A 23,011-nucleotide genomic window follows, 5' to 3' on the forward strand; every position below is an offset into this window, starting at 1 on the left:
TTCGTTGCTACTTCATAACTGTAATGTTGCTACTGTTATGAATCGTAATGTAAATATCTGATATGCAGGATGTATTTTCAGGGGTCGCGACCCACAGGTTGAGAGCCGCTGTGAGCAATTATGCACTGAGCAAGCTTTATATACATTTTTTTTGTGCATTTTGAGGAGTGTTTACTGGGATAAATCAATACTGGGGTTTGAACTCAGGCAGTCTGAGTACATATTCTCAACCACTCCAGGAATAGTGTCTCATATTCTAGGACCATGGAATATGTCCTTATTCATCTTCGTATTGACTTCACAGTTCAAAACTGGTGCTTAGTAAATGTGCTGAATGAACAAATAAAATGAACAAATGCTTATTGAATCCAACTTGGCAGTTCATATGAAAACAGTAGTTTGGTGTATGAGCTGAAATTATATTATCATTTTTTTCTGAGAGCTATAACTCATTATTTCTGGACACATTCCTTTACGCCCATTGAAAATTTTAATCAAATGAAACTGAAACCATGCATTAGGGCAACTTACCTTAGCTCACCACGAGGTGGCAGTATTATTTTGAAAATCAAGATAAACCTCTTCTACAGCCCTTTATCTAAATCAAGTTGGTCTTCCTAAAGATTAAGGTGAGTTCTAGAAAACAAGATATTTGGTTATTGCTATGTTGATAAAGTGGGTTCAAAAACCACTTATAATTATTAGATGCTAACCAGAAACATGGGCATAAATCTCACCAAGGCCCTCTTAAAATTAAAGATTAGACTTTTCAACAATGTAGAATAATGGAAAGAACATGTGATTTATGATCCAGGGCAAGACACAGATGCTATGGGTCTCAGCTTTCATATCTGTCAAATGGGCTAATGTCACCTCCCTTGCAGGTTTATTATGAGAATAAATGCAATAATATATAAAAAGTGTCTTACCTGATTTACTGTGTTTTTCATATGTCTGTGATTATGGAAAGTCTACTTGTCCTACACCAGTTGGGAGATTTTTCTTAGCTTCCCTGATTATTAACATCATTTGGATCATTTAGATAAGAGTTGAACTAAATTTTTCTCTTATATAAATGATGTTTTCAAAATAAATCAGATAAGCCATAACATAAGGGGTATAACTGACTTGAGACAGACTGTTTACAGACATTTTGAAAATAAATGGTATGATTTGCGATATACTGTACACAAATAAGGCATTAACCACTTACTCATGAAAGTAAGATGCCAATTCCCATGGGATCATTAGTGTTGTAGTAGAAATTGCAAATAGAATTGTCTCTAAGCATATTTATTAATGCAGACTTCCCTTTATTCGAGTTAACTATATTAACTCAGACTGTGTGATGACTTACTTTATTGACCAGAAGGTTAAAAATATAAACTGCTAATTAAATGAGACTTGCTAATTCTCTATAGACATGACTATAAGAATATTGGATTCATAAGAAGTATTTTCTCAAGGTTGTTAAAAATTTGAGATATAATTGATAGAAAACATTATATTAGTAAAGTGCTCCCCGTGCAAAGAAACAATGATCCCTGCACCAGAAGCAGTTTCCTCAGAGGAAACAAGTAAAAAGCAGCAGTCAGGTTTTTTTCTTTTATTATTGTTCACTTTAGAATAAAAGATTTTGAAGCTTGCCTGCCTAACCCATTCTTATCTCCCAGTGGGTAGAGATCTAGGTAGAAACAAAGAATTGAAAAATAAGAAAATAGACCATTGCAGTAAGTTTATTCACAGTAGCATATATTAATTTCTTTATCCTGTAATTTCTAAGAGAATACTAAGAGTTTATACACATGGTTTTCTAACATAAGATCATTAGTCATAAACTTAAAACATAACCTAGCAGTTTTATTTACTTGGGAGGAAATTACAAGTTATTTAAGATAGTGTAAGTCAGTACTACATTATTAATGATTGCCAACTTGTAAAGAGGATTCTGTAGAATTCTGCCTAGCAATATAAGGATGATCAAAACTGGAAAATATGGACAATAATAATAATGATGGCCAAATCCAATAATATGATTACTAAGGCACTGTTCTCACCAATGTACATATATTAACTTATTTAATCTTCGCAACAACTTGGGTAGGTACTATTACTATCTCCATCAAAATTACTTTTTTGCAAATACATATTTCTATATTGTGTAAAGTTAGTACAAATTAAACAATTAGAAACAAGGTGGTAATGGTGAAGTGCTGTTGCGTTAGTTTGGTCGTAATCATTCCATTGTATATGTACATCAAATCATCTTGTTATCCACTTAAAATATATACAATTTTTACTTGTCAATTATAACTCAATAAAGCTGGAAAGAAAAGATGGGCCACTTAAAAAATAACCAAGAGTATTTGACAAAACTTTATACAAATATATTTAACAAGCTGGGTTACATGGGTGTTTTTTTTGAAAATCTAAATGAACAAAATTGGTCCCAAAGAGGCAGAAAATTGCAAGAGAACACTGACCAGGGAAGAAATTGAGAAGGTAATCCAAGAAGCCCTGGATGCAAATATTTTATTAGTGAATGCTTTCAAACTTTCAAGGAATAGAAAATTCTAATGTGTTCAAATGGATCTAAACCTAGAGAAGAAAAATTTCAATGTTATTTCCTGAAGCCAGCCTAACAAAAATAGCAGCTTGACACCCCTCTCTTCGGTAGTCTGTACTATTCTTCAAAGTATCTGCTGTCCCTCCAGAGTAGCAGCTTACAGTTCTTCATGCCAGGCACACGAGGCTCCTCCCAGGGGTAGGATGCTATATCCCCACCCTGTGGAAGTCCTGTGGTGTCTCCTAATTGGCCTTGCCCTATAAAATAAGGGCAGCATTGACGTGTGCCACTTATAAACAGAAGTTTTAAAACCCTGTTCATGGTTCACCAGTTCTCTCTTCTCTCTTGCCATGATGACCAGCAATGTGCCTGATAAGCTGCTTTATTCAACCCATCCCAGAGGAGGATGACTTGGAGGAGGTTCACAGTGAACCTACACTGGACATACAAAAGGAGTAAGAATTAAACCTTCGATACAGTACGCTGCTGAGATTTGGAGATTTCTTGTTATCATAGCATAGCCTGATTGGTACATTCTTGTTCCCCACAAAAGAAAATGATAAACTATATTTACTTATGAATGCTAATGTTAAAATCTTCAATTAATAAGAAAAGGATTTCAGGCATTGTAGGAATAAAATACCCCCAAGTAAGACCTCTAAATAGGTATGTTCCCCACTGAAGACTTGGAGATTCTCCCATCTAAAAAAAAGGTAGCATGGATTAATTTGTAAAATGTCTTAAGCATTTTTGTCCCCTTCCTCCCCCAATTTTTTTTTGTGTCAGTAGCAATAAAGAATTAAGGAGTTGAAAGCTTTATGGCATCAAAAACACCAGTAAGTGGGAAAATGTGTCTTAGGGGTGAGCTATGGATGAAGAGTATATGAAATGAAAGTTCCCAGGGTGCAATGCTCTTTATGAAGGCACAGGAAATGGTTATTATTCCCTTTCTGCAAGTGGAGAAATTGAAGTAGTTAGCCGGGAAACTCTGATTTAGACTCAGCTCACCAAGCTCCTGATTCAGTTTGACTTGCTGATGTTTTGTTTTGTTAAAAATAAATCTCCCATTGTGTAAGTCAGTAAATTTCTTGTGAAGATTCTCTAATGTTAGCCATGGGTTTTTTTCTTTTTCCTTTAAGTAATAATGGGCCCGATGACATCTAAGCCATTAAAAAATGACCATATCAAGCTCTTACAAAGAACCCCAGATAACTGGTTGTCCTTGTAAATAAAACATTGTCCCAGATATTGCTATAAGCAGGCCATGTGATCAGTGATAATTTTTTTTTAGAAAAAAAGGATATGAGATCATTTGATGTTCAGCTAACTTAATGTTCAGCTCAACTAACATAAACTGTTATATCAACAGTGCAAATAGTAACATGGGTCAGTTCATCTCTGGGTTTGTTTTTTAACAGTATAGGAGATAAGAGTATGAATCTCCTGGATCTATCCTGTAAAAACAGGAGTGAGGACAACATTTGAGTGGTGACTCACTTAAATAGTAGCTGACATAAGGTTGATGAGATAAGAGAAGTAAGCTGTGAGGGGGCAGGGACCATATCTGCCTTATGTATAAGGTCCAGCATACAGGAGGCGCTAAATAAATGTCTGCAGCTTGAAGGCTGAATTCTGAGCAGGTAAATGTCAGACTTGAGATGGGGTGAGCAGGGCTACCAGTGAGGGAGGTGGCTCGCCTTCTTGGGACTAATCAGGAAGTGAGTCTTTGATCTCTTGAGAACTAGAGAAAAATGGAAGCTTTGAGGGCAGATGGCTCTAAAACCCTAAGGTTTTATTTTATTTAGGAATCATTTTAGACTTACAGGAAAGTTCCAAGACTAGTGAAGCTTCCCCCAACTTCCCCTATTGGCAACAGCTTATGTTAACCACAGACAAAGTATCACAACCAGGGAATGAACATCCGTGCAGTGCTTTTAACTCATACATACCTGTTTCTTCAGTTTTCTCCCTGATGTCTTTTTTCTGTTCTAGGAGCCAATCCAGGTTCCTACGCTGCATTTACTTTTGTCTCCTTAGTCTCTTCCCACTCATGATGGTCCGTCAGCCTTCCTTTGTCCTTCATGATCTTTAAACTTTGATGAATACTGGTCAGTTATTTTGTAGAATGTGTATTAATTTGGAATTGTCTGATGTTTTTTAAAAAATATATTTTATTGACTTACAGAGAGGAAGGGAGAGGGATAGAGAGTTAGAAACATCGATAAGAGAGAAACATCGATCAGCTGCCTCCTGCACACTCCCCACTGGGGATGTGCCTGCAACCAACGTACATGCCCTTGACCGGAATCGAACCTGGGACCCTTGAGTCTGCAGGCTGACGCTCCATCCATTGAGCCAAATCGGTCAGGGCTGTCTGATGTTTTTTCATGATTACATTCAAGTTACATGTTTTGGGCAAGAATACCACAGAAGTGATATTGTGTCTTTCCAAGAGTATCCTATCAGGTTAATATTCTCAATAATATGCCTTATTACTGAAGATACTAACTTTGAACCCTTAGTTAAGGCATTATATGTCAGGTTTCTCCACCATTTTATTATTTTTCCCTTTATGATTGAGAAATGTTTAGGGGAGATCGTTTGAGATGATGTAAATATTCTGTTTTGGCTTAAAGTTTCCACCCACTAATTGTGGTTTTGCTTTGCATTTCCCGGATGATTAGTGATATTGAGCACCTTTTCATATACCTGTTGCCTATTTCTATATCTTCTTTGGAAAAATATTTGTTCAGGTTGGCTGCACATTTGAAAATCACATATGTATTTATTTTGCTGTTGAGTTGTATGAGTTCCTATTTTAAACCAGCCCCTTATCAGATAGATGGTTTGCAAATATTCATAGATAAGCTGTTTGTGAGGGACTAGTAGGGAAAAGATCTGCAAACTTTCTAAAAACGAATTGATTATTAACTCTTACTTCAGAATAGTATTTTAAATCTTAGGTAATATGATGCTAATTTAACAAAGAAGATACATTATTTCATTAATAATGAGAATTAAGCGGCCACTCAACTTATATATGCTATTGCTATCAAGAAATGCAAGTGATTTTATTTCTGTATCCTATGAAGTTTTCTGTTCAAATGTGTACGTTCTTAACCTATGGACCACGAATGGACTTTGGGGTGGCTAAGAACCCCCTGAAAAGCAAACTCACAATTTGGTGAATATGAGTAAATGTATATCATATTGGGGTGAATAGCTGAACTTTTTTCAGACTCTCAAATGTGTTTGTGACCACACTCTTCCCCACCAAAGCCTTATGCTTTTAATCAACCTAGTGGACAAACATAGATCATTCTTTTTTACTTACTCAGACATTAAGTGCTGGGTTTGACAACATTTATTGAGGAGGACAGAATAAACTTTAATTCAAGTTGATCATTTTGGTTGGAGAATAACATGTCCACACAATGGATGAAACATAAGTTTTCCTTTTACGCTGCCAAGTACACAGATTTGGATCAGCATTGTACCATGAAAAACAATTTCAAATTACAGAGAAACAGATTTTGATGCCAACAGAAAAGCAAATATATGTTTGGTATGACTAATGATACTTTCGCACTTGGGGCTTTAATCTTGCGGTATGATGTTTACTTATTATGGTTTATACAATTTGTCATGCACGCAATATCAAAGGTGAAAGTCAAACTGCGGTATGTTCAAGGTTTTATGGAGTACCATTTACATTCTTCTCTTCAACGCTTTGACGAGCTTCTTAATACCGCTTATATTATATGAAAGAAAGCAGCGCTTTATACTGAGGAACATTTGAAGACCTTTATTTTGTATTTGTCATCAAAGTCTTCTTAGTGGCACATTTTAACAGTGCTGAAATGATACCAAACAAGTACTGAGCTACACAAGTGTGGTTGGGGCAGGGGAGCTGTGTGAGAGTGATGGCCAGTGAGGTTGGTTGATAATGTATTTTGTAATCTTGGAGTATATCATGAGTGTTCTTGGCAAGTAATAGAAATTATTTATAAAATTCCTAATAGAAATTTTAAGAGAATATTTGTTATCTATAAAGCCAAATACAGAGTCTTACAGAGAAATTGTAAAAAGTAAACGCCATTCTGTGTTTCTCCTCACTTGGCTTATGTATGTCCTTGACCACGGAGTGATTCCATTGGCTGTGCCTGCTTATCTTTTTTTCCCCTGTATCTCCTTGAATTTAAGGTACAACTAATTCTGAAGACCTCACATTTTAAAATTTAAAGATAAGGGAGTTTGCATTACAACCTTTATGTTGTAGACAACTATGAAGTGTTTCAATATGTCACGCATCTATTTTTTGCAGCCTCCATCCAGGAGTCCCAAGACCCTATTTCACCTGTTGCAGTAGCCCCCCCACTAATAAGTCTAGGGGCAAAAGAGAGGATTTAAGGTTGATAAGAGGACTTTTCCTTTAGAAGAGCTGAGTTTAAATGGGGACAGATCTTTTGCAGATTAAGCAAGACTGCTGTGTCCCTGTTCCTCGGCTGTAGGGAAAGCACACTGGGGTGGGGTTCAGAAGGGAAAGTAGGAAAGAATGTAAGGAATATGAGTCTGTAGTTTCTAGAGATTAAGTCTTGATAGGAGCCAGTTGGAAGATGTCCCTTCTTGCCCCAGACTCCAGAGTTGAATTAGTAAGTCCTTCCTGTAAGGGGAGGGGTGAAGGTATCATTGATGCAGATATTGTTTATTCAACCAACAGTCATGTGTTCCTTCTGCCAGAGCTTGTACTAGGCATCAGAGAATCAAAGTTGATTGAAACTTACGTCTGACCTTAGCAAACTCTCAGCTGAAGGAGATGAAAGAAGACATAGGCCATCAAGATACTACACAGTAAGTTTGGTGATCGAGAAATGCACTAAGAATAAGGGAAGTGCAGGTAAGACACCTAACCCAGCTTGGCATGGAGGGTGCAGGTGTTGGGGAATATTTTCTGGTAGGAGACACTGAGCTAAGGCTTAGAAGATCAATAAAAAACACTGAGATCAGCAACACTGTATTCAGAATTTGTGTGGCTGAGCAAATGGGGGGTGGGTGGGTGGAGTTGGTGGTAGAGCCAAATGGACCAGAATAGGAGTGGTCAGCATGGTGATTGGGATTAGTTTGACCATCTATATATATAAAAGGCTAATATGCTAAGTGTCTCTCTGACCATCTGACCGGTCACTCTGACAGCATTGACCACCAGGGGGCAGATGCTCAACGCAGAAGCTGCTGTGATGTGCATTGGCTATTTACAAAGAAACAGCACCATGGACCTAGTACCAACAAAGCAACACTCGGCTATCCCCAAGTGGGATATAGGCGCTGCCACCACCCCGGAGTGACACCCTACCAAATCGCAGCCAAAGCTGCTGAGACCCCATGGCGCAAAATGCGGCCCACAGACCAGCCCAGCCCAGAAATGGTTGCTGTGGGCTTCCTCTCCCTAGCGACTAGCCTCCTTGGAGTTTATTCAGCCCAGGAACGTGACTTGCTTTATAGCCAGGTGCAAACATTTTACACTTTAACCAAATGTCTGTAAAGCATTTTTCCATGCCTCATCTCATTTGATCCTCACAGAAGTCCTGGAGTAGGTAGACAAGAGACTCAGTAGAATCCCATTTTCTTCTCATTAGCTGGAAAACAGATTTAGAAAGTTTAGAAACTTGACCCAACTGAAAACAAGTAAGAAATGATGGACCTTGAAAATGACTTCAGGTTTTTTCACTACGCAGAATATAGTCAAACACTGCTGCAGTTAAATATTTTACCCTTTGTTCTCCCTGCATGATCTACAATAATAATCTGCTTCATGTTGATATTTACTGCTGTGTTACTGACAATTACCTGAAAGAGAAGTTGGGGTGCTTCACTGGGCTGGAAAAAGTTTAGCTAAATCAGAAAGCAGGTCTAATTAAGCAAGTTTATTCTATATCTATAAAAGGCTAAGTTGTCTCATGCATGTGTGATATATATAAAGCTCTCGCTGGTGCCAATCGCACACGTGTGTTTTGATCTGTCATTGTTGATCATGAATTTGGTTGACACTTCTATTATAGAGAAAGGGCAAATAGCGATATTAAAATATTTCTTCTAATTAATTTCCTTTCAATGTGCACAAATCTGTGCACCGGGCCTCTAGTAAAGAGCTATGTGGCTCCCGAGGGCTTCTGAAACTCACTGCACGAGACCAGATAGGGTATTGGTTATGAGTATGAATTAGGTGTAAGTCTGGGCTTTGTTACTTATTAGTTTCTTTCTTGGTAAAAAGAAGATACCACTATTATCTCACAGTATCTCATAGTGTTGTTGTGAGGAGTAAATGAGTTAATATAAGTAAAGAGCTCAATACACTACCTGGTATATGTTAAGAATAAGTGTTAGCTGTCATTATCATGATTCTGAGGCTGCACTCCACAGTGCAATTCTCTGCAGCACTGGTGACTGAGACCAGTGGCTAATGAGAAAGTGGCTTTCCAGAAACCATTGCCAAGAGTAGCTCTTCAGAAGGGAGAACAGATTACATTGGTGTTTTCCAAGGGCAGAGTCAGGGAGGAACTTAACAGAGTTACCTGGGGAGCATTTTGAAAACACACAGGCCCAGGATGCATTCCAGAACAGTTGAATCAGAAACTCCAGGGTTGAGGCCTGGGCATGAGTCAAGGAAAAAGGTTTCCAGGTGATATGTCTGCTCAGGCTCCCGGCTTGAGGAACATGGATGGCTCTGCTTAACCTCGGGATAACCACTCAACAAGAGAATGCATTTAGAGTAGACACTTGCCAGGTACAATATGCTGCAGGGCAGTTTTCCTGAAAGCACAGAAGAAATCAAATCGTTTCTCTTTCCATCCTGCAATTTGATGCTCCAATGTTGCAAATGTCAAGAGACAGGGAGAGGCAAAAGATAAAAGGATAGGAGCAACAGAAGAGCTTTGCAACCAAAGGCGTTAAGGCAGAGTGCCCTATGCTTTAGAAATCGGACTCAGGCAAAAGAAGAGATGGTCAGAGGAGCTTTTGTAGAGCCTCTGTGCTTCTTTCATCACAACCACCCATGGAAGCACTGATGCAGGTGGACTCCCTGGAGGAGGGGACACAGATGGGACTGGCCAGGACTAAAAGCATCTCCACATCTGGTATTGAATAGGATGGTCCCATGTGGGTGTTTGTCAGGACACCCTCTCAAACAGTCACACTGGCTACAGTACACCCAAGGGAAGCTTCGTTAATGTAAAATATACTTATTAAACGGTGAGACATGAAAAAGGAGAAGAAACAATTATTAGGTTTTCTAGAATGTCAGAATTTCAAATGTCCCCCACGTAAGAAGCTTTCTACAATGTCACTTATCATCCCTGGGGTGATTTTAGTTCCTATAGCTTCCCTCCTAGCTCCGGGCTACTACCTTGGGCGAGTGACATTAACTCCACTGGCACAGGCTGGCCTGCATGCTGCCGTCTTAGCATTTCCTGAATGTCTGACTGGTGACCTATTGCTGAAATGACTCATAGAGATAGCCAACGAGATGTAAGTAGAAGTGGTAGGGTAGGGATTCCAGGGAAAATCTTTAAAGAGGCTAATTGAACTGGGAGGTATGCCTCTTTTCCCTTGATCCTTCCTCCTTCCTGTTGTGTGGAGCATAGATATGGTGGCTGGTGCTGTAGCAAACATACTGCCATTATGAAGATGGAAGCCAGTGCTAAAGATGGTGAAGCAGGAAGGGAGAAGGAATCTTAGGCCCTGCTGATGATGAAGTGATTGAATCGCCTAGGACTGCATGCCTCTACAGTCCTTTGACATGAAAGAAAAGTAAACCTCTATCTTATTGAAGCCCCTGATATTTGAGTTTTCTGTTATATGCAGCCGAACCTAATCCTAATTAACACGATCCCTCCATGTAGGTGGGCCACTCACTTCACCTTTGCATGAATGCTGCATGGTCATTAGGATCCATGTCTTCACTTTTACTGGTTGTCATGGCTTATACTGTTCTCCCTTCTGCCTTTGCCATCTTCAAGGCTCACTTCCTCCATAAGGCATCTTTGGCTACCCAGCCTTCACTGGTCTCTGTCCTTTTTTTCTTCCCATAGATACTGTCAAGGGCAAAATTTCCCCCCTCTCCATAAGATTGTAAATAATTTACTTTTTGTTTTTGATTATTAAAAATTATATAAGAAAGCCATGCATATTGTAAAAAAAAAAAGTAAATGTAAAGTCAAAAGGCTGTTCCCTAACCCTCAACCCCCTCCTTTCCTGAGAGATAGCCACTACTAACAGCTTCTTGACTGGGGATCGAACCTGAAACCTGGGTATGTGCCCTGACAAGGAATCAAACCTACCACCTTCTGGTGTATGGGACAGCGCTCCAACCAACTAGCCATACTGGCCAGGGTGCTAGGCATGTGTTCCCCATGTTATTCCAGTGGTCTAGAGCACTGGGTAGGCAAACTATAACCTGTTGGTCAAATCCAGCCCACTACCTATTTTTTTTGTAAATAAAAAATTTTTGGAACATAGATAAGCTCATTTGTTTACATATTGTCAATCACTGCTTTTGTACTACAATGGCATAGTTGAGTGGTTGTGACAGAGAGCATATAGCCCACAAAGCTTTAAAAAATTACTATCTGGCTCTTTACAGATAAAGGTTGCTGATCCCTGGACTAGAGGGAGAAGGCAGGGGCTGTGTTGTAAGCTCTGAGCTTGTCCACCAGTCCGCCCACCACTTCTCTCAAGGCTGCTTCCCATGGTCACCCATCTGGCTGAAATGAGTTTTCAAAATGAAAAGCAACTAATTATTTGTGCCATGAAATAATATCAGAGAATGATCATTTAATGACTGTTTTGGGGGGGGAGGGCTCTGGGTAGGACAATTTAAAAAATCACCAATAATAATTATAGATATTATTTTTAGATTCTCCATTTTTTTCCAACCCTTTCAATTTTCCTCTGTACTTAGTGGATGAATCTTAAGTCTCCTCATGTGAGTTGGAGAATGAAGGCCTCTGTAAGCTTCCCTGCCCTACTTGCCTCCTCAGAGAGTGAAGGAAGAAAAAGCTCTCCAAGATGTCCAACTTCAGGGCAGAGTAGGAGTGGGGTCCTTTAGAACTGAAATGAACAAAACAACAACAAAACAGTTCCCATGCACTGAAGTTGGCATTGACTACCTAGGTCTTTTGAGTTGAATTTAGAAATTGCAGGATATTTAAGTTAGGCAATTAAAAAAGAAATCCTTTAGTGGCAAGATTCCAAACTTAGTTCTTGAGTTATATGTTATGAGAAATCAAATGGGTCTGAATGAATTTTATTTTTTAAAATATATTTTTATTGATTTCAGAGAGGAAAGGGGAGGGAGAGAGAGATAGAAACATCAATGATTAAAGAGAATCATTGATCAGCTGCCTCCTTCATGCCCCACACTGGGGATCAAGCCCGCAACCCGGGTATGTGCCCTTGGCCGGAATCGAACCTGGGACTCTTCAGTTCTCAGGCCGATGCTCTATCCACAGAGCCAAATCGGCTAGGGAGGGTCTGAATGAATTTTGAAAGGCTGAGTTAAAATATTTGTATGTAGGTGTGTGTGTGTGTGTGTGTGTGAACTGATTCATATCAATTTAACTTAGAGATTTTCCTGTCTTTTCCTTTCCTCTGCCTGCCCTTTGTAAATAGAAAATCAGGATCTCGAGCCTCTTGAGTAGTAGCTGCCCAAAGCTATATGTGCATTTTGAGGCTTCCAAATGATGTCAGGTGCAGAGCACTGAAGCTTCATTCTCACTACCCGTGTGTCACCAGAAGTCTTAAACATAATTACAGCCCACGTGACAGTTGCACACACATTATTTCCCACCTGCATTATCAGTGACTAGTAGTTGCATCTCCCTAATTAAAATGGTGTTAGTATCTCTATTATCAACTCTGCTTTTTTAAGGGCTTTTATTATGTAACTAAAAACTTGCTCCAGGCTGGGATTTAATATGTTCATGTGAGTGTTCAGCAGGTGGCAGGGGATTGGAGAAATGCTAGATATTGAGTTGTTATCCTCCATACCCCAGACCTGTACACTCTAGTGGTGCTTTTGGAAACAAAATTGCTGACTGATGGAGATTTACAGACAGATGCATTTGGGGCATTCTCCAGCTGGCCTGCCTGGTACAGTTACGCCCTGGAGAGCAAAAAGGAACCTTTGAGTTGGTTTAAAATTTAAGACATCAACTACAACTTGAGGACAGCTGGAGCCATTATGACAAAGAAAAAACCCAAACCAGTGATGCAAATAAACAATCACTTTCTGAGATGAAGACTGTTCTAGATCTTAGGGAAAACCTCTGCAGTTCCTTGGGTGGGTCAAGAATAGAATTTATTGGCTCTTCACAAGTCTAAAAGGACAAGTGCAGTGATGGGCTGCCTCCTGCATGCCCCCCCCCCCCCCTCCACGGGCATTGAGCCCACAACCCAGGCATATGCCCTGATCAGAAATCAAACTGTGACCTTCTGGTTCATGGGTCAATGCTCAACTACTGAACAACACTGGCCGGGAGAAATTAGAACATTTTCATTGGATCCTAAAAGTATTATGGTCCCTGGGCACTGCTGTGCCTAGTGAAGTCGGCCCTGGTTGAGAGCCTGTACTGTCCCTTTAGGGAAGACCTCACACTTAAAACTGGCTAGAAATTGCCTAGTCTTTTCTTAAAAGATTGCAAAATATATTTTGTGCGTGGTTGGTGCACAATAAATATCAATTGATTAAAAATATTCAGAAATGTCAAGACCTCTTAAACAATGTGAATAGTTCTCTCCTTTTTGTCCTAATGTCAAACATGAGATTTACAATTATTTAATCACAGAATTATTGGCAAAGGAAATAGAATGAAGAGCAGGAAAGAATTAAGTAGGTAATAGAATTTGGAGTGCTTATAATCTATTCAAAAAAAGTTAAAAAATTGTGATATACATTATCCTTCCTGCGTAACTGATGTGATAGTTCACTTAAAAAAAAAACCACAAATGTACATGGGTGTTCCTTGAGAATATTATGCTAAGTGAAGTTAAGTCAGAAAAAGCTAGGAACCATATGATTTCACTCATATGTGGGATATAAAACTGAAACTTGTGAACACAAACAGCAGTGTGGTGGTTGTCAGACAGAAGCGGGTGAGGACGAAGGGGGTCCTAATAAAAGGTGACAGGAGAAGATCTGACTTTGGGTGGTGGGCACACGGTGCACTATGGTAACCCCCACCAGAAACCTATATGTTCATGTTGACCAATGTCACCCCAATAAATTTAATAAAAAAGTGAGGAAACTGAGGCCCAGAGAAGTCATATAACTGGTCCAATATCACCCCATTCCCAAACAGTAGGTAGACTTAACTCCAGGCTGTGTGACAGTGTAGCCCACAGTGCATCCCACAGGCTTTTTGCTCTGCCAGGCAGCTGCCCCCGGTTAGTGGTGTTGCCCGTCTTTTTCTCTAATATTGAATAGATCCTACACATTCATTGCCTCGGGATACCATTGTGATTTACTCTATTTTCTTAAATCTTTAAACCACATCTATTATTCCATAAAAAAGTAATCTTTCAGCTGCGCTTGATCAGACCGAAAGGTAGGTCTACTTTGAGCACCGTGCACCAGATCTGGTTTAATCACAGTGCCTGTCTGTTTTACTTCAGCAAAGCTATCTGGGTGGATTCTGCCTTTAATTTTGTTTTATTTATTTGTATTTTCTGATTCTTTTTTTTTAGTAAGTATTTACTGGCTATGTTTTTAAAATAAATGAATAAATACGTACACTTTAAAAAAATCCCCAAACCCCTCCCTCCCCCCCAAATGTGTCAGGGGAGTATCTTTTTATAAATATGTAACTGGCAAAACAAAATAAAAAACAAACTGACAAAAATAGATGTTAAATACTCCAGAGCTAGGGTCTCTATACAAATATTAAGTACTCCAGAGGTGCCTGTGTTAGGACTGTGGAGATCACTGGGATAAGAAAGAGTCTTTGTCCTTGAAATGAGAAGTTGAAGAGAGGATAGGAACCTGTAATGTCCAACATATGACAGTGAATATAATCAGGTGCTAAAATGTGTGATAAGGTCATTAAGCTCTGCCAGCATTCAGAGGCTGGCAGGAACCAGAACAGCGAAGAAAGGATTTACGCAGGAGGCCTGTCTGAAGTCTGGAAGGATGAGTGGAGACTGAATAAGACAGAGCTCAGCTGGGACTCTGGCATGAGACTCCCTAAGAAGTTAGCTTCTCAACTGAATCGACAACCTGGGTTCTTGTTGGCTGAATGTCCCCATGTCTGGGGACTGAGAGAATATAGAGTCTTTGAATTAAACAATCACTGTCCCAGCCGAGCGTAGCACTATCTCAGTGTCCTGAGTGACTTATATGCAGCAAAATAAATCAGATGCAAAGGGTTATTTACACAACTGATAGCTTCCTGACTCATACTTTCTCCACTTTTAAGGTTGCTAGAGTACACTTTGCTTAATATTTGAACCTAGAGAAGTTGAAAGCCAAGTACTTATTTAAATATTGATCAAGCTCAGTGCTTGAGAGAAGGCAAGAAAACTGCAGATAGCATGATTGTATGTCTTCAGCTGGTGAGGGTTTCACAATGACTAGTTTTGCCTGTTTCTTTTTTGTGGGTATGGAGTTTTGGGGCAACTTCTTAGAATAGATGTTCCTCCTCCCACATTTTTCTATTTACATATCTGACAATTCATGAAGTGAGGGGGGGGGAAGGTTGGGAATGGTGGTGGGGAGAAGAAAGAAACGAAAATACACAGTGATTCCATACTAGTGATGTAAAAAGGAGAATAACAACAAAGGCCACTAACGCATCCATGTTTTTGCTTACCACAGTCTGGAAACCATTTTTGTCTGGTGTGTGGATTCAGTTCATCTTCAGTAGATGTTTTAGGATTGGAAAATTTTAAAAAAATTGTATTTCTTGGGGGAAAATATTTTTGACAAGGATATTGTTTTTATTTTTGTCTTGAGTGTCTTGACGTTCTGGCAATGGGAAGGAACTTCTTTTTTCTTTAAAAGGCAGTACATGAGGCCAGGCCTTGGGTTCATGGATTTGGCGAAACAGAATCAACTGGGATTGCAGCTTAAAGTCAGGCACGCAATGCCAATTTGGGTTCTCTTTATTAAGCAGAATCCACCACCTTTGCCTTGGAGCAGAGCTAAGGACTTCGGACGCAGGGCAGTGTATCCTTGCTACCTTCTGCCTCACTCTTGTCCTCAAGGTAGGCTGGACAAGGTGAGGATGTGAAGGGGGGCTGAGGTGGCCAGGAGAGGTGTTGGTGACAACTGGGGCATGTGCTCCCTTCTGGCTTGGTGCCTCTGTGGCCAGTCTTCCTCAGGCTATACCCCTGTCCTGGTGCTGTGGGCAGCAGGGCTTTGCAGGAAAAACAAACCAGAGATTCATGCTAATGACAAGAAAAGTCAAATTGGGATTTTTGCCTTTCATGCTGCTATCATTGTCTGAAGTCTGTTTTATGAAGGCCTGGTAGATGGAGAGGGTTCTCCGCTTGGGGCTGTGATGGTTTTAACTGAAAAAGCACGCTGGATGGTAAGGGAGTCCCTCTCACATTGTAAAAGCAGGTTGCAGTTTTCATGGGAATGTTTGCATTAGGAAGACTTCTCTTGGAGCCGCCTGGGTGTACGAGCACCAAGGAATCTCAGCTTGCCCAGCTCTGGCCCAGAGGAACATGAGCCTCACGATTTTAAAGTCATACTTGGGCCACGCTGTGTCACAGGTGCGGTGGCTTTGGGCAGAGGGCAGCCCAAGCCTCGCTGGGGCCTGGCACAAGTCCTTTCAGGAGCGGGCAGGCCAGCTCCTCAGGCAGCGCCAAGCGAGGCCCGCGGGAGCCCGGGGCGCGCGGGCGCCGCCACCAGGGCGCAACCTCGCCCTCCTCTGGCCGGGCAGGGCCGCGCCAGCCTCCGCCCACCGGGGCGCTCCGTGCCCGGGTGGGAAGCCGAGGCCAGCGGGCCACCGCCCCGCGGCGGGAGGGGCTGGCGGAGGCAGCTCAGGCGGGGTTTCAGGTTTCCTCCTGGAGCCGGTGTCGGGCGCGGCGGCGGGCGGGCCGGGCCATGTGATGCCGGGCGGGCGGCGGGCAGGCCGGGATCCTGTGGCAGCCGGCAGGCGCGCGGGGAGCGGGAGCGGGGAGCGGGGGCGGCACCAGCGCGGGCGCCGCCACCCCGGCCTGGGCGCGCGGCCGCGGCTCCGCCCCTCCGCGCTGGCCGCCGGGTCGCCGCCGGGCGTTGGCAGCTTCGGAGAGCCTTCCCGGCTCCGGGCGCCCGCGGGCAGGGCGCGGGGGCAGCGCCTCGCTCGGCTGCGGAGGCTGCGGGGCCACCGCTCCAGGTAAGTGATCTCCGGGCTCCATCCCCGGCGCCTCTCTGCAGCCCTGGGCGCAGAACTTGCGCCGCCTCACCTGAGTTCGCGGCGCCGAGCTACTTTCTCCCGGATCCCGGGGACCGCAAGGGTCAGCCGAGGTGGAGAGGGGGTGTTGCTGCGGACTCGGCGGCGCGAGGGATGGCCGCCGCCTCCCGGCCCTTCGGGAGCCGCAACAAGTGCAAAGGGCTGCACCGCCCCGCGCGGCGGCAGCTGCGGAGCGAGAGGTCGCCGGGGCGGCACAGCCGTTGCGCACCCAGGAGGCGGTGGCGGCCCCTCTCGACCCCGCCTCCGGGGACCGGGATGGGTGGGTGGAAGCCTGGCCAGTGCCCTCGGACGCTGGGGAAAGAAATGGCACTCCTGCGGCGGGCAAGGGAGATGCTCGAAAGCTGGGGGTCTCCTCTCCCCATCGGTGCCTGGGCTCCGGGTGGAGGGTACCCGGCGGGGCCGGGTCCCCCAGAAAGCAGACCAAGCACAAGCCCGGACAGAGGCCATAACCTTTCTTTCGTGTAGTAACATCTGCTGAGTCTTAAAAGGTATCTACAGTTAGGAGAGGCGGTCAGAATTCTGTTGGGTTTCTGGATGCTGATTTTATAGATTGGTTTGTCCCTTGAACACCCGGGGTGTGGGTGGTGGTACCCTCACCCTCCCGTGTTTGGAGCTTCCGCAGGGGTCATAATGATGGGCCTGTGCGTGGCGGAGGAGGCATCCTGGCCTGTCCGGGGCTGCGTGGGAGCTGGTGCTCAGGCCGCCTTGGAAACCCAGCTCTGGTTTCCCAGACACCAATTAGATTTCCAGGAGAGAAGGCATCTGCTCCCTCGGAGCGCACAGCCTGCCCCCATTGGCTGCACCTGGGTGGGTCAAGCAAAGGCAGCAACATCTGTGTTTGCGCACGTCTTCCTCCGTCACCCCTGCCTGGGCTTCGACAAATATCCGCAGACCCAGAGTTATGGAGGTGAGCCACCAGACCAGTGCCAACTGGGTAAGAAACACGGAAAAGTACGACGTTCAGAAAGAACTAATCATTGGGGTCCCACGGGGTCTCCGGTTTTCTGAAACTTTGTCATCAAGTGTTCCTAGGCCCCAAAGCTGTCAGGGGAAGCAAAATCCTGTTTTCACAACAAAAGCAAAAATAAAAGACCTGTCCTTGTTACGTTCTGTGGGTTGCTCTTTTGCACTTGATTATCCAAGCAGAGTGGTAACTTTACCCGGGAAGGTTTCTATATACCGGTTCTGGGTTTTTGTGTACAGGTTCTTAAAGCACATTGGTGTTTGCCCGATCTTGATGAATGGTCAAGCTAACCCCTTTGGAGTCTTTGGAGGAAAAGAAATGAATACTGTACAAGCCTTTGGAACTTATACAGCACAGTATTTCAGTGTCATGTTCTGATGTGGACTTTCTGTGTGAGTGTGCTCGCTAACTTTGGTCAAGTAAGACTGTGGGTAGCATCAGACCTCCTGTGTAGTGGTTAGGGAAACCAAGGCACCGCTGGCTACTGGGTGTGTGACCCAGAAGCATGTCCTGACTAATGGGAGAATGGAGAACAGAGAATCAGTGTTTGTCCTGCTTCTGACTGTATTTTCTTCCTTATCAAAACCTGGCTAACCAAGAACAAGTTATGCAACAGGTGTGCCAGTAGACTTTCCTTTGAAGCACCTGTCCTGTCCTTTAAGCAGTGTAGAAACAAGGAGGACAACAGTACCGGCGTAGCTCCTAAGTATTTTGGGTTTGATTCCATACCTCCACAATACAGAGAGTATTGCAATAAAGAGAGTTGCAATCTCTCTCTCTCTCTCTCTTTTTTGTTGTTGCTGGTGGAAGGTCTTGCCTTCATTTGTTAAAAAAGAAAAAAAAGCAACATGTGTGAGATGCAATAAAGTGGAGCATAATAAAACGAGCTATGCCTGCAGTTGGTAACCGAGGCTCTATGAAATTTCATCAGGGGCCTCACTTGGGTTTCACAAAACCTTTTTAAAAGTTATGTGAACGCTGTAGAAGAGTTTGGAATATTTTCCCATTGTGCTTATAAGAAACTACTGCTGTGGCTAAGACTTAAACTGGGCAGGAATTTCAGGTGAGCTCTGATACATGACCTCCTTTCGTATATGCCACGTGAGAAAAGGAAATGTGTTCTAAATAGGTATTAAAGTAAATGGTGGAATATAAGATTACTTTTACATTAAACATTCTGTACAAAACTGGTAACCACTATACTGGTACTTAAGCTCCAACCTTAAGTCCTGCCAGGATCCTAACCAACACTGACTCCCCAGAAAAGATTCATTACATAAATGTTGGAAAATACTTTATGATTGGGGCATGGCTAGGATGGTACTGCACAGATTCCAAATTATCCTTGAACTCCCCGCCTGACTGTAATTTTATCATGCTTTAATTTACTGATTAGATATGACAGATCTGGCTTATGTAGGTTTTGTCAAATTGCATTTGTACTTAGTGGAGCTGAGAAGCTATAGGATCTCCCCCCCCCCCCCCCCCCCCTCGTAACCTTAAATAAGATTTGTTATAAAGAGATGGGTCAAACTGGGCAACTACAATTGAGAGTTCTAATTTTAAAAAAACACACCAGTGTTGTATTTGAAATGCATCAAATCCAGGGAATTTTGCCATGTTAGAGCTGTACTGTAAATATGGTTCCACTCTGTAGGGCTGGAGTCCAGATCCCTTACTTAGGCAAAGCTAGGCTTGGTGATATTTCTCTTAAGAAGTGCAGGTCAAGTCCTATACACCCAACATTTTGCCCCGATTAGATATAGTAGTCTGTCATTTTGTCCAGTATCTATATTCCTTAGTCCTTCTGTTACTTTCCTGGTATTAAAAAGTTCTCTAAAGCTCAAAGCAGTGTCACGCTGCCTTAGCCATTTCCACAGTTTCTTTCATGATCCTCTTTCTGTCACCATTTTCTTGATGTATATTCATTCAACAAATACTTGAAGGTCCACTATGCTCCCGATGCTGTTCTTTGCTTTAATTCTCTGGACTGTGGATTTCATGTTTAAGGCAATACTTTTCCGGTTTCAGAGTTTTGGGGATCTGTTGCATTTTGAGTGGACTTTTGCACACTTGATACTAAGATAATTTGGCTGGTAAAATGTCATGTAACTTTTTAATGTGATAATACATCTTCTTAATTGACTGCAGTTTTCCCCTTGAAATTTGATCTTAGGCACAATTGTAATTTGTTTATTTCTACCATTACTGCTCCTGGATTTCTTCTCCTGGATAACCAAGATAATGAGATTTGACATCATTTTAAATATCAGGGCAAGTATAAAAGTAATATAAGTGAATACAGGGTTTTTGTTTCAGTGATCTTGGTTTTGAACACTTATATCAGATATACTTTTATTTGTCTTCAGAGGTGTCTTCTCTTATTTTAGTTTAATCTTTTCCTTAATTGTCAATTTGAGGCTGGATGACTGTAGAAAGTTAATGAAGAGGTAATATTCTTTTAACAGCAGAGGGGACATCTTGTGTCAGAGAGTGAAGGCCAGCACAGGTGAGGTGGGCGACACCTTCACTTTCCAGGGCATGTCCAGAAGAGACCCTTCTAAAACCAGCGCTCAAATATGCTCTGCCTATCTCAGGTAGATCATTCCGCCTTTTAAAAAAATGCTTAAAATGTTAATATGCTTTGTATATTTTCTTTTGATATGCATAGACTTTCCCTCAACTTAATAAATAGGGGATCAAGAGATCTATTACATATATTAATGGAACTTATGGTTTAGCTCGGAAATTCATTTTCAAACACGAGTGATCATGCCCTTTGTGCTTACGGCTTGCTCCTTTTCTTCCATCATTTTATGATTTAAAGAAATTATCCTTCATGAACCATAACAAAGTGGTTAAGAGTGGGGACTCTGGAGCCAGACTGTCTCGTTCGACAGCCCGCCTCTGCCCGGCTGTGTGACCTCTCTCTACTTCAGGGTTCCGTTTGTGAAACGGGGATAATCATTGTAACCTGTCCCCTTGGATGGTTGTGAGAATACAGTGAGTAAATTTATAGAGAGCTCTTCTACTAGTACTTGGCAGAGAGGAAGAGCCAGAAAATGTTGGTGGTTATATTTGTAACAGAGGGAAATAGACATTTTTTAAAAAGTCGCTCTACCAGGTTTCCCAGGTTTCAGAAGGCAGTGAGATGTCAGCATGACCGCAGGGGAAAGCACCTGAGGCTTTGAGTTTGAGGCAGGGATAGAGACAGTTGTGTAATCTTGTGTGAGTATGAGCCCTCTCTAGGTCTCAATGTTCTCATCTGCTGGGATGGAATGGAGTAGACTTGATGGTCTCTACAAACCTGCCAGTTCTAACATCATGAAATTTCAAAGTGAGAAGGGCATTGGTCAAGTCAGCCTTGCTGTTTTGGGCAACACTGCCAGGAATTCACCGTTCACTGGGCCACCTCTCAGTGGGTAGTCAGTAAACATTTGCAGGGGCTATCAACTGTTGCTACCGTTAATGTACCTCACCTTGGTCACCAGACAGTCATCAGGTTGAAATGACAGAGTTATCTTCTGGATTTAGTCCAGGGAGATTTCAGACATGAAAGTCTGGATCCCAGGGACGCAGGTCATAGACTACCCTGTTCCCTCTCTCTTCTGAGGAGGCCCCCATGGGGAAGAGGGGTGAGGTAGCTCTGGGAAGATGAAAGGTGAGTGGGCTGATTGTTTCTGAATTTCATGATAAAATTTCCACACCAGACACACAGGGAAACATCACCATTGGCCTTTGCAGGGACGCTGTAAACCAGGACTCAAAGCAAAGGAGGTCTTAGACATTGAGCATTGGTGAAGATCAAGAGGTTTTTACTGGGCTGGATGGTTCTTTCTGAGGCATTTTTCCTTCTTCCCTAATGACCCTTGTTTATTGTCTGTGCATTGCCACCTGGTTCTTTGTCAATAGTCTTCCTCCTTTTCTTTCTTTTTAAAAAAATATTTGTATTGATTTTTAGAGAGACAGGAAGGAAGCGGGAGGGGGGAAGAGAGAGAGAGAGAGATTCAAATGATAGGGGTGATTATGGGTTATTTGAGTCCATAACCCAGGATTCCAAGTCTGGTTCTCATTGGAATTACTTGGGTTCAGAATCTCTCAGATGTATAATTGGAAAATATAATTGTACATCAAATCATCACATGTATGTAAAATATGTACATGTACATGTGGATTAATTATCAAAACCAAGATAATTAACACATCCATCACCTCATATAGTTAACTCTTTTCTTGTGTGTATGGTGAGTACACTTAAGATCTACTCTGAGCAACTTTCAAGTATGTAGTAACACTTTAACTATAGTCACCATGCTGTACATTAGATCCTCAGAATTTGTAACTAGAAGTTTATACCTTTTGACCTACATCTCCCCATTTCCTCATAACCCCGGCCCCTGGCCACTATCATTCTATTATCTGTTTCTTTGAAATTGGCTTTTTTTTTGTTTTGTTTTTTTGTTATTGTTAATCCTCACCTGAGGATATTTTTCCATCAGTTTTTAGAGAGAGTGGAAGGGAGGGAGAGAGACACACAGAGAGAAACACTGATGTGAGAGAGACACATTGATTGGTTGCCTCCCGCATGGGCTCTGACCAGGACCAGGGATCAAGCCTGCAACCGAGGTACATGCCCTTGACCAGAATCAAACCCGAGACCTTCAGTCTGCAGACCAACACTCTATCCATTGAGCCAAACCGGCTAGGGCTGAAATTGGCTTTTTAAAAGATTCCACATATTACTGATACTGTATTTTATAGCAGACAGTATTTGTCTTTTAAAGTTTGACATTTTACTTAGTGTAGTGCCCTCCAGGTTCATCCATATTGTTGCAAAAGGCAAGACTTCCTTTTTTATGGCTGAATAACATTCCATCATGTTTATATACCACATTTTCTTTATCCACCCATCTGTTGATGGCATTTAGGTTGTTTCCATGTCTTGGCTATTATATATAATGCTACAATGAACATGGGGGGTACATATAATCCAACCAACTGAGCAACCTGGCCAGGGCAAGAGCAATTTTT

The 23,011-nt window shown here is 42.1% G+C and overlaps 1 protein-coding gene across 1 annotated transcript in view; it reads left to right on the forward strand.

Annotated features, from left to right (window-relative positions):
- The first annotated feature begins 16,858 nt into the window (after positions 1 to 16,858).
- Positions 16,859 to 23,011, forward strand: part of ARHGEF28 (Rho guanine nucleotide exchange factor 28) — a 263,410-nt gene continuing 257,257 nt past the window's right edge. The window contains exon 1 of the mRNA XM_070412179.1: positions 16,859 to 16,938. The gene's annotated coding sequence lies outside the window, so the exon portion shown is untranslated. The remainder of the gene's footprint in view (positions 16,939 to 23,011) is intronic.

This window comes from Myotis yumanensis, unplaced genomic scaffold (genome assembly GCF_028538775.1).
Source record: "Myotis yumanensis isolate MYYU_CA2020_CCGP unplaced genomic scaffold, mMyoYum1.0.hap1 SCAF_4, whole genome shotgun sequence".
NCBI lineage: Eukaryota > Metazoa > Chordata > Mammalia > Chiroptera > Vespertilionidae > Myotis > Myotis yumanensis.